This window comes from Gracilinanus agilis, chromosome 5, assembly GCF_016433145.1.
Source record: "Gracilinanus agilis isolate LMUSP501 chromosome 5, AgileGrace, whole genome shotgun sequence".
Classification (NCBI taxonomy): Eukaryota; Metazoa; Chordata; class Mammalia; order Didelphimorphia; family Didelphidae; genus Gracilinanus; species Gracilinanus agilis.
This window is the reverse complement of record NC_058134.1, coordinates 288,301,607-288,313,064: the sequence shown is the minus strand read 5'-3', so window position 1 is coordinate 288,313,064 and position 11,458 is coordinate 288,301,607.

Sequence of the window (11,458 nt, the reverse complement as noted above, 5' to 3'; positions counted from 1 at the left end):
GTACAGAGGTCCATTACATTCAATTTTACCATAGTATATCAGTCTCTGTGTACAATGTTCTTCTGGCTCTGCTCCTTTCGCTCTGCATCACTTCCTGGAGGTCTTTCCAGTTCACCTGGAATTCCTCCAGTTTATTATTCCTTTTAGCACAATAGTATTCCATCACCAGCATATACCACAATTTGTTCAGCCATTCCCCAATTGAAGGGCATACCCTCCTTTTCCAGTTTTTTGCCACCACAAAAAGCGCAGCAATAAGTATTTTCGTACAGGTCTGTTTATCTATGATCTCTTTGGGGTACAAACCCAACAATGGTATGGCTGGATCAAAGGGCAGGCATTCTTTTATAGCCCTTTGAGCATAGTTCCAAATTGCCAGCCAGAATGGCTGGATCAGTTCACAGCTCCACCAGCAATGCATTAATGTCCCAATTTTGCCACATCCCCTCCAACATTCATTACTCTCCCCTTCTTTCATTTTAGCCATTCTGCTAGGTGTGAGGTGATACCTCAGAGTTGTTTTGATTTGCATTTCTCTAATTATTAGAGATTTAGAGCACTTTCTCATGTGCTTATTGATAGTTTTGATTTCTTTACCTGAAAATTGCCTATTCATGTCTCTTGCCCATTTATCAATTGGGGAATGGCATGATTTTTTATACAATTAATTTAACTCCTTATATATTTGAGTAATTAGACCCCTGTCAGAGTTTTTTGTTATAAAGATTTTTTCCCAGTTTGTTGTTTCCCTTCTGATCTTGGCTACATTGTTTTGGTTTGTACAAAAGCTTTTTAGTTTTATATAATCAAAATAATTTATTTTACATTTTGTAATTTTCTCTAACTCTTGCTTGGTTTTAAAATCTTTCCTTTCCCAGAGATCTGACAAGTATACTATTCTGTGTTCACTTAACTTATTTATAGTTTCCCTCTTTAAATTCAAGTCATTCACCCATTCTGAATTTATCTTGGTGTAGGGTGTGAGATGTTGATCTAAACCTAATCTCTCCCATATTGTTTTCCAAATTTCCCAACAGTTTTTGTCAAATAGTGGATTTTTGTCCCAAAAATTGGGCTCTTTGTGTTTATCATACACTGTCTTGCTGATGTCACTTACCCCAAGTCTATTCCACTGATCCTCCCTTCTGTCTCTTAGCCAGTACCATACCGTTTTGATGACTGCTGCTTTATAGTATAGTTTAATATCTGGTACTGCTAGGCCCCCTTCCTTCACATTTTTTTTTCATTATTTCCCTTGATATTCTAGATCTTTTGTTATTCCAAATGAACTTTGTTATTGTTTTTCCTAATTCAGTGAAAAAGATTTTTGGTAGTTTGATAGGTATGGCACTAAATAGATAAATTAATTTGGGTAGAATGGTCATTTTCATTATGTTAGCTCGTCCTACCCATGAGCAATCAGTATTTTTCCAATTGTTTAGATCTAGTTTTAATCATTTGGAAAGTGTTTTGTAGTTGTTTTCATATAATTCCTGTATTTGTTTTGGTAGATAGATTCCTAAATATTTTATATTGTCTAGGGTGATTTTAAATGGTGTTTCTCTTTCTACCTCTGGCTGCTGTGATGTATTGGAAATATATAGAAATGCTGATGATTTATGTGCATTTATTTTGTACCCTGCAACTTTGCTAAAGTTGTTGATTATTTCTACAAGCTTCTTAGTTGATTCTCTAGGATTTTTTAAGTAGACCATCATATCATCAGCAAAGAGTGATAGCTTAGTCTCCTCATTGCCTATTTTGATACCCTCAATTTCTTTTTCTTCTCTAATTGCTACTGCTAGTGTTTCTAGTACAATGTTAAATAATAGAGGAGATAATGGGCATCCTTGTTTCACTCCTGATCTTATTGGAAAGGCTTCTAATTTATCCCCATTGCATATGATGCTTGTTGATGGTTTTAGGTATATACTGTTTATTGTTTTTAGGAAAGGACCTTCTATTCCTATACTTTCCAGTATTTTCAATAGGAATGGGTGCTGTATTTTGTCAAAGGCTTTTCAGCATCTATTGAGATAATCATGTGATTTTTGTTTGATAGACTATTGATATGGTCAATTATGTGGATGGTTTTCCTAATGTTGAACCATCCTTGCATTCCTGGTATAAATCCCACCTGATCATGATGGATGATCCTCTTGATCACCTGCTGGAGTCTCTTTGCTAGTATTCTATTTAAGACTTTTGCATCTATGTTCATTAGGGAGATTGGTCTGTAGTTTTCTTTCTCTGTTTTTGATCTCCCTGGCTTTGGAATCAGTACCATATTTGTGTCATAAAAGGAATTTGGTAGGACTCCTTCTTTGCTTATTATATCAAATAATTTGTGTAGTATTGGGATTAGTTGCTCTTTGAATGTCTGATAGAATTCACTTGTGAATCCATCAGGCCCTGGCGATTTTTTCTTAGGGAGTTCTTTGATGGCTTGTTCAATTTCTTTTTCTGATATGGGATTATTTAGGTATTCTATTTCTTCTGCTGTTAATCTAGGCAATTTATATTTTTGTAAATATTCATCCATATCTCTTAAATTGCTATATTTATTGCCATATAATTGGGCGAAATAGTTTTTAATGATTGCCTTAATTTCCCCTTCATTAGAGGTGAGGTCTCCCTTTTCATCTTTGATACTGTCAATCTGGTTTTCTTCTTTCCTTTTTTTAATTAGATTGACCAGTACTTTGTCTATTTTATCTGTTTTTTCAAAATACCAGCTTCTAGTCTTATTTATTAATTCAATAGTTCTTTTACTTTCGATTTTATTAATTTCTCCCTTGATTTTTAGTATTTCTAATTTAGTTTTCATCTGGGGATTTTTAATTTGCTCACTTTCTAATTTTTTGAGTTGCATGCCCAATTCATTGATCTCTGCCCTCCTTAATTTGTTAATATATGCACTCAAGGATATAAATTTCCCCCTGAGTACTGCCTTGGCTGCATCCCACAGAGTTTGGTAGGATGTCTCATCATTGTCATTCTCTTCAATGAAATTGTTGATTGTTTCTATGATTTCTTCTTTGACTAGCTGGTTTTGGAGAATCATATTATTTAATTTCCAATTAGTTTTTGATTTGCCTGTCCAGGTGCCCTTACTAATTATTGTTTTTATTGCATCATGATCTGAGAAAGTTACATTTATTATTTCTGCTCTTTTGCATTTGTTTGCAATGTTTCTGTGCCCTATTACATGGTCAATCTTTGTGAATGTACCATGTGCAGCTGAAAAGAAGGTGTATTCCGTTTTGTCCCTATTTTTCTCCACATATCAATTAAATCTAATTTTTCTAGGACTTCATTCACCTCTCTTACCTTTCTTATTTATTTTTTGGTTTGATTTATCTAGATCTGAAAGAGGAATATTTAGATCTCCCACTAGTATGGTTTTACTGTCTATTTCCTTCTTGAGCTCTGCCAGTTTCTCCTTTATGAATTTGGATGCTGTACCACTTGGTGCATACATATTGAGCAGTGTTATTTCCTCATTGTTTATACTGCCTTTAATCAGGATGTAATGACCTTCACTGTCTTTTTTAATCATATCTATTTTTACTTTGGCTTTGTCAGAAATCATAATAGCCACTCCTGCCTTCTTTTTCTCATTTGACGCCCAAAAGATTTTGCTCAAGCCCTGAACCTTAAACTTGTGTATGTCCACCCGCCTCATATGTGTTTCTTGTACACAACATATGGTAGGATTTCGGTTTCTAATCCACTCTGCTATTTGCTTCCGTTTTATGAGCGAGTTCATCCCATTCACATTCAGAGTTATAATTGTCAGTTGTGCATTCGCTGACATTTTTGTATCCTCCCCTTCTATCTTCTTAAACTATTTCCTTTTAAACCAGTGGTTTGCTTTAAGCCTGTATCCCTTATCCCCTCCCTTGATTAACTTCCCTTTCTACCCCCTCCCTTATTATTCCCCTCTTTTTATTTTTAAAGGCCTAATGAATTCTCTCCCCCTTCTTCTCCCCTCCCTTTTTTGACCTCCCCACCTCCCTGCTCCCCTTGGTTTATCCCTTCTGACTTTCTCAGTAGGGTTAGATAGAGTTTTATATCCCAATGGATATAACTATTCTTCCCTCTCAGGGTTAATTACACTGAGAGTAAGGTGTAAATATTAACTCTTAATGCTCTCTTCCTCTCCTTCTTATAATAGTATTCATCCCTTCTCCTTCCCATGCCCTCTTTGTGTGTAATAGAATATCCTATTTTTCTTATTCCTTCAAGATTCTCTTAGTGTCCTCTACTATTCATCCCCCTTTTTCCTTCCCACCCATATTATCTTAGACCATTTGGTATTCCAACCTCTCCCTATGAATAATTCTTCTAATTATTATAATAGTGAATGCTATAATGGTGAACAGAGTTCACTACAGAGAATTATACATAACATTTCCTTGCATAGGAGTACCAATAATTAGATCTTATTGAAGCCCTTAAAGAGGCAAATTTAAAAAATATGAGTTTTCTTACTTTCCCTTCTGTTTCTTATTTACCTTTTCATGTTTCTCTTGATTTTTGTGGTTGGATATCAAACTTCCCATTTAGTCCTGGTCTTTTCTGTGTAAATGCTTGGAAATTTTCTATCTTGTTGAATGCCCAAACTTTCCCCTGGAAGAATATAGTCAGTTTTGATGGGTAGGTGATCCTTGGTTGTAAACCCAGTTCTCTTGCCTTTCTGAATATCATATTCCAAGCCTTCCGGTCTTTTAGTGTGGAGGCTGCCAGATCCTGTGTGATCCTGATTGGTGCTCCTTGATATCTGAATTGTTTCTTTCTGGCTTCTTGTAATATTTTTTCTTTTAGTTGGAAGCTCTTAAATTTAGGTATTATATTTCTTGGGGTTGTCTTCTCGTTGTCTAGTGTAGAAGGTGACCTATGGATCCTTTCAATGTCTATATTGCCCTCTTGTTGTAGAACTTCAGGGCAATTTTGTTGAATAATTTCTTTTAGTATGGAGTCCAAATTTCTATTAATTTCTGGTTTTTCAGGGAGACCAATGATTTTCAGGTTGTCTCTTCTAGACCGGTTTTCTTGATCTATCAGTTTCTCATTGAGATATTTCATGTTTCCTTCTATTTTATCTGTCTTTTGACTTTGTTTTATTTGATCTTGCTGTCTTGATAGATCATTGGCTTCTACTTGCCCAATTCTTGTCTTTAGAGACTGGTTTTCGGCTATAAGCTTTTGATTTTCCTTTTCAGTTTGGTCTGACCTGTTTTCCAGCTGTTTGATTTTGGTCTCCAATTTGCTTATTAATTCTTTTGATTTGGGGGCATCTTTTTCTAATTGCTCAATTCTAGCCTTTAGAGACTGGTTTTCGGCTACAATCTTTTGGTTTTCCTTTTCAATCTGGTCGTTTCTGGTCTTTGATTTACTCGCCTCACTTTCCAATTGTGAAATTCTGCCTTTTAAACTGTTATTTTCTTGCCAGATCTCTTCCATATTTCTCATGATCTCAGATCTGAACTCTTCAAGACCTTGTGACCCATTTTCATTGTTTTGGGAAGGTTTGGATTGTTTGTTCTCCTCCACTGTTTCCTCTGTTGTCTGGATTTTTTCTGTGTAAAAGTTGTCAAGTGTTAAAGGTTTTTTCTTCTTCATCTTTCTCTTCTGGTTTTCCTGATGATTCTGGCTTGCCATATTAAGCTGAGTTCCCTCTCAGCTTTATGCTCGTGCCCAGGAGCTGTTTGTGGCTCTTTAGAGATTCCTGAGGTCTCAGGTATAGTTGTTTTGGGACAAGCCTCCTGGTGGTCTCCTTGCTCATTCTTTTGCCTGAAGCTCCTTTAACAGTCTCAGGGAGCTGCTTCCACAGTCAAGCACCTCTCTGCACTGGGTCCCCACTCAAGGTCCGCTCCTGCACTCAGGATCAGCCCCTTCCTCCGCGCCCCAGTCCACACTTTAATCCGTGCCTCAGCCGCGCCTGTGTCAGCCCCTTTGCCTGTGCCTGTGCTCAGGGTCTGGGCTCAGGGTCTGCGCTCAGAGTCCGTGAGTTCCTCAGCCTCCCGGGGGGTCCTAAGTCTTGCTGCTCCCAGGAACAAGCCCTGGTGAGCTGCCAATGACCCGATGGGTGCCCCAAACCTGCTCCGACTCCAGTGCACTGGCTTTGGCGCGGTAGGTGGTGTGGGGTGGGGGAGGGGGTTGCTCTGCTCGTGTTTTCATGGGAGCTGTTTCACCCTTTTATAGCATGGAAATGCCCCGTTTCCACGTACCTCCGATGCTGCGCCCTGTTATGGGGTCCCTTCTTTCCTCTGGATTTGTTTTTATGTCTTCTTGAGGAGTCCTATATGTGTGGGTTAGGAGAAGTCAAGCAGCTGCTTTTTACTCTGCCGCCATCTTAACCCGGAACCTCCTGGCTCCTTCATTTTTAAACCCTAAGTCTCTCCCAATAGTTCATCTAAAATTGGGGGCAAGCTCATTGTCTCTGCTAATTGCTCAGCCCCCTTCCAGACCTTTTCATACACAAATATTGCCACTCAGAGCTTCACTCCCATTACAGACTGAATGGACAACAGAAGGTCTGAAAAGGACCAAGTCCGTAAGGCATTTAAAGGTAGCTTTCCTCCTCCCTGGAGGTCTTTAAACAGAACTGGATGATCTGCTGTTGGAGTAGCCTGTTCCCATATTAGTAGGACTAGATCCGTTCTGAGGTCCTTCCCAACACCGAGGTTCTGTGATTCTAAGGCTAGGATGGAGGGGCAATCTCCTGGGAAGAGGGGTTGGGGAAATGGGGAATGCAGACAGCCTGCTGTGAGGGCACAGTAGATCTGTTAATGTACTGTGGTATGGGGCAGCTAGGTAGCACAGGGGATAGAGGATACTGGATGAGGACCTGAGTTCCAATCTGACCTCAGACAGATCCTAACTATGTGACCCTGGACAAGTCACTTGACCCCAATTGCCTAGCTCTTCCTGCTCTTCTATCTCAATATTCATGCTAACACAGAAGTAAGGGTTTTAAAAAAAAATCTGTGGGGGGCAGCTGGGTAGCTCAGTGGATTGAGAGCCAGGCCTAGAGACGGGAGGTCCTAGGTTCAAATCTGGCCTCAGACACTTCCTAGCTGTGTGACCCTGGGCAAGTCACTTGACCCCCATTGCCTACCCTTACCACTCTTCTGCCTTGGAGCCAATACACAGTATTGACTCCAAGACGGAAGGTAAGGGTTAAAAAAAAAAAAAAAAAATCTGTGGTATCCCATCCCTTCTAGGTTTCACTCATCCCCCAGCTCGGATGTGGGAAGCCAAAAGCTTAGGCAAGGTCTCCTTCTTTCATCCCATTTCTGTAACCCCACCTCTTCCTCTCTGTATGCAGAATAATCCTCCAGAAAACCAGAAATACCATTATGACAAAACAATTCAAAGAGGCCTCCTAAGGAGCAGTGAGGCTCAGGTCTCAGCCCTGTCAGAATACTGGCTGGAGAACTAGGCAACAAGCCAGAGTCTTCAGGGGATTACCAGGATGGGAAGCTGTGGCTCAGGAAGGACCTACAAGCCCTGTCCAGCGTTGAGAGCAAATGGGAAACTCCCTCAGTTCTGGGACTATATGGCACCCTACACCACCCCAAGCCCAGCTCTTCCTTTCTTCCCAACCTATCCAGTTACCATCAGGTTCCCTCTTGCCTCTCATCAGCTTCTCTCATTCTAGGTCTCACTAAACCTTCCTCTCATCAGCTTCCCAGTAACCTCTCTTCCCTCTTCTTATGAATTTGGCAAATATGAATATTCCCATTTGCAAAGAAGGGGACAAAAAGGATTACATAGGAAACCCAAAGCTCTACTGCTCCTAGCTTTTTAAAGTACATTGAACAGTGGTAACGGCATGAAATATGGCTAGCTGAACAGGAAAACTAGCTACTCCTTCCGGCTGAAGCCAATTCCCGCCTCCCCAACTCACCCATTTTCTCTTTGAACCCATCCTGGAAATGGCTTGAGGCCATTACACCCCAGAAGAACTTTGAGAAAAAGTCTCTTACCCTAAACTCCTTCCCCACTACTAATTTGGTCCAGATTCACAGGACTTAATTTTTTCCTTGTTTTTTAATTAATCAATTGACATTTATTAATGGTCTGTTATGTGCCTGACCTTGTGCTAAGCACTGGGGATCCAAAAAAGAGGCAAAAAACAGTTCCTCCCCTCAAGGAGCTTCCAATCTCATGGGGGGGAGACAACAAGCAAAAAATTTATACAAAGCAAGATATATTCAGGATAAATAGGAGATCATTAAGGGGTGGAGAAGGCTAACACCTCTGGATGGAGAATTCACTGAGCCCTTTTCAAGGCGTTCATCCACCTTTGGTGTCCACCTCTCTCCCAGCTATCACTTGTGGCTCCAAGAAGCAGTACCATTCCCAGTAGCCACATCCTGGCAAAACTGTCTCAGCAGAGGAGCTAAACTAGGTTGAGGGTAAAACGACACCTCAAACCCATAGAGGATATCCACCTCACATATGTGGAAACTTTCTCCCTGAAGAATGGGCAAATAAGAATAATTTATTCTAAGCAGAAGCAGGTGCTATGGAGCACCTAGATCTTGGTCAGACAGCAAAGGTGCCAAGGTCATCCATTGCCTCCCAGGTCATCGCTAGTTGTCCTGACTTCTGTCTTGCCATTGGACTTTGATGACTCTGATAGCGAAACTGAAGGTTCTCAGCTGAGACCTCAGACTGTTTCCACTCTGTATTGTCACGTGGGTAAGTTAGGCTGACTTCCTAGGCCTACCTTGGCGTTTCCAAACTCTGCCTTAAGTAGGCTTATAGCCTCTCTGATTGCTATGGTCTTGTGGCTTGTAGTCTCCGTCCAGGCCTCTGCAGGCCTGGACTAGTCTCTCCCTCTCTCTATTTCCCTACCTTTCACCTTCCTAATTGTAAATAAACTACCTTAAATCCGATCCTGACTTGGGTCTATTTTAATTACGGAATCAATCTGAATTGTTGATTCCTGGCAGCCACACTTTAAATATATATATATCTATAAAATACTTATAATCTCCCTCTTACAGGCTGGTGACTTTGTGTAACTACCTCATTTCAATTTACTTGCAAGTCTAAACATCACCTTGTTATGTCACTGATCTTCCGAAATGAAGGACGAAAGACAACAATAATACAGGGTTAACAGGAGATCATTAACAGAGGAAAGGGCCTGGAATTAAGAGGGGCTGGTGAAAAAAATCTACCTTCCTATAGAAGGTGAGATTTTAGGTGGGACTTAAAGGAAGCCAGAGAGGCCAATAGGAAGGAGACAGGCAGAGAAAGTTCCCAGAGCAGAAAAATGGATTATCTTATTTGTAGAACAACCAGGAGGCCAGTGTCACTGGATCTAAGAGTACAGGTTGGGAAGTAAGTATGTAAGAAAACTGGAAAGGTAAGAAGGGGTTAGATTATGAAGGGTTTTAAATTTCAAACACAGCATTTTGCATTTGATCTGGGAGGCAATGGGAAACCATTGGAGTTTATTGAGTAGGGGGTGACATAAAACCTGTATTATAGGAAAATAGTTTTTTAATGGCTGAATGTAGGATGGATTGGAGTGGTGAGAGACTTGAAGCAGGCAGATTTTCAGCAGCAGGTAACTGTAGTAATGCAGGTGCAGGGTGATGGGGCTTTCACTAGCATGGTGGCAGTGTCAGAGGAGAGAAGGAAGTGTATTCGAGAGATGTTGCACAGGTAAAATCAGCAGGACTTGGCAACAGACTGAATGGGGGAGGAGGGTGAGTGAGGAGTCCAGGAGGACTGCAAGCCTGAGGGATTAGAAGAATGGCATTGCCCTCTACATTAACAGGGAAGGGTTGGTTAGGAGGAAATCTGTTTTGGACATTTGGGGGAGGACATATTTTTAAGATGTCTCCTGGACACCCAATTGGAGATGTCTGAAAGGCAGTTGCAGAGAGATTTGGGGAAAGAGAAGTAGATTTGGGAATTGTCAGCAAAGAGATGATAATTAAAACCAAGAGAATTGATGAGATCACCAAGAGAAGTGGTATAAAGGGAAAGAAAAGATCCTAGGACAGAACCCTGGAGGTCACCTACAGTTAAGAGAGATCTGGAAGAGGATCCATCAAAGAAGACTGAGAAGGAGTGGGGAAAATAAGATAGAAGGAAAACCAGGAAAGTCCTGAAAACATAGAGAAAGAGATGATCAGCAATGTCAAAGGGAGAAATTGTAATATTTTTACTTATACCTTATTATCTTGATTAATTTGTTTGGTTCATCTTTAGCCCCCAGCTGTGAAAATTTTGATAAATAACTTCCATTGTTGAATGTATTCAACCATAAGCTCCCTCTCAACCATCCTTAAACAAATGAAACAATGCAGAACAATAGTACCTTGGATTCATTGCAGTTTAATAATGGACTTCAGAATCTAAGTGAACAGCCATGGGAAATTAGATAAATTCATTTTAGGAAAATATACTGGCTCTCCCCTGATGGCAGAGAACATAGGAAATTTCTCTATTTGTTCCCAGCAAGAGAGGTAAAGCTACAGGCTTCTGGGCATGGTCTCCAGTTGATTCTGACTGTTATCTGAAATTGTGGCACCTGTTGATAACCACTAGAGGAACACAAGCATTCAACTCCAGAAGTTCCATCTCTCTCTCTCTCTCTCTCTCTCTCTCTCTCTCTCTCTCTCTCTCTCTCTCTCTAACACACACACACACACACACACACACACACACACACACACTTTCCTTCTCTCTTTCTCTTCTTTTTTCTTCCCCTTCCCCTCTTCTGCTCTGTTTCCCCTACTCTTTCCCTTCCCTTTTTTTGCTTCTGTCTCTTTAACTTTCTGTCTCTCCTGTTTTTATCTCTTTCTCTCATATATGACCTTGATTTTTCTCTTTCCATCTCCCCGCTGCACTTCTTTGTCTCTGTCTATCATGTGGTCTTTCTGTTTCTCCTCCCTGCTTTGATCTCTTTCTCTCATATATTATCCCTCTCCCTTTCTCTGTTTTTCCCATCTCTCTTTCCTTTATCTGTTTCTTGTCATGTAGAGGATTGGGGCTGAGGGGATGGGAAGGCAGGTAGTGGCAGCTTGGTTAACACCAATACTTACTTCCAAGGCTGCAGTTTCTCTTTCAATGGCAAGTAGTCATATCTCCTTCTGAGCACATTGTTTACCTATTTTTCACAAGATTTCTGTTCTCCCTTTCGTTCAAGAAAAGGGAGAGAAAGAATTGTCTTTTCCTTGGGTGATTAAAGCTCCCAAAGATCTTTGGATTAGAATTAAATGTTGATGATCCTAGAGACTTGATTTCACCTGCATGCATTCTAGCTCTTTGGTTAAAAGGATATATATATATATATATGTATATATATGTGTATATATACACACATATATATGTATGTATATATATATATATTCTCACACACACACACACACACACACACACACACACACACACGTTAAGTTTACTATTATAGTTCCCTCTCCTCAAA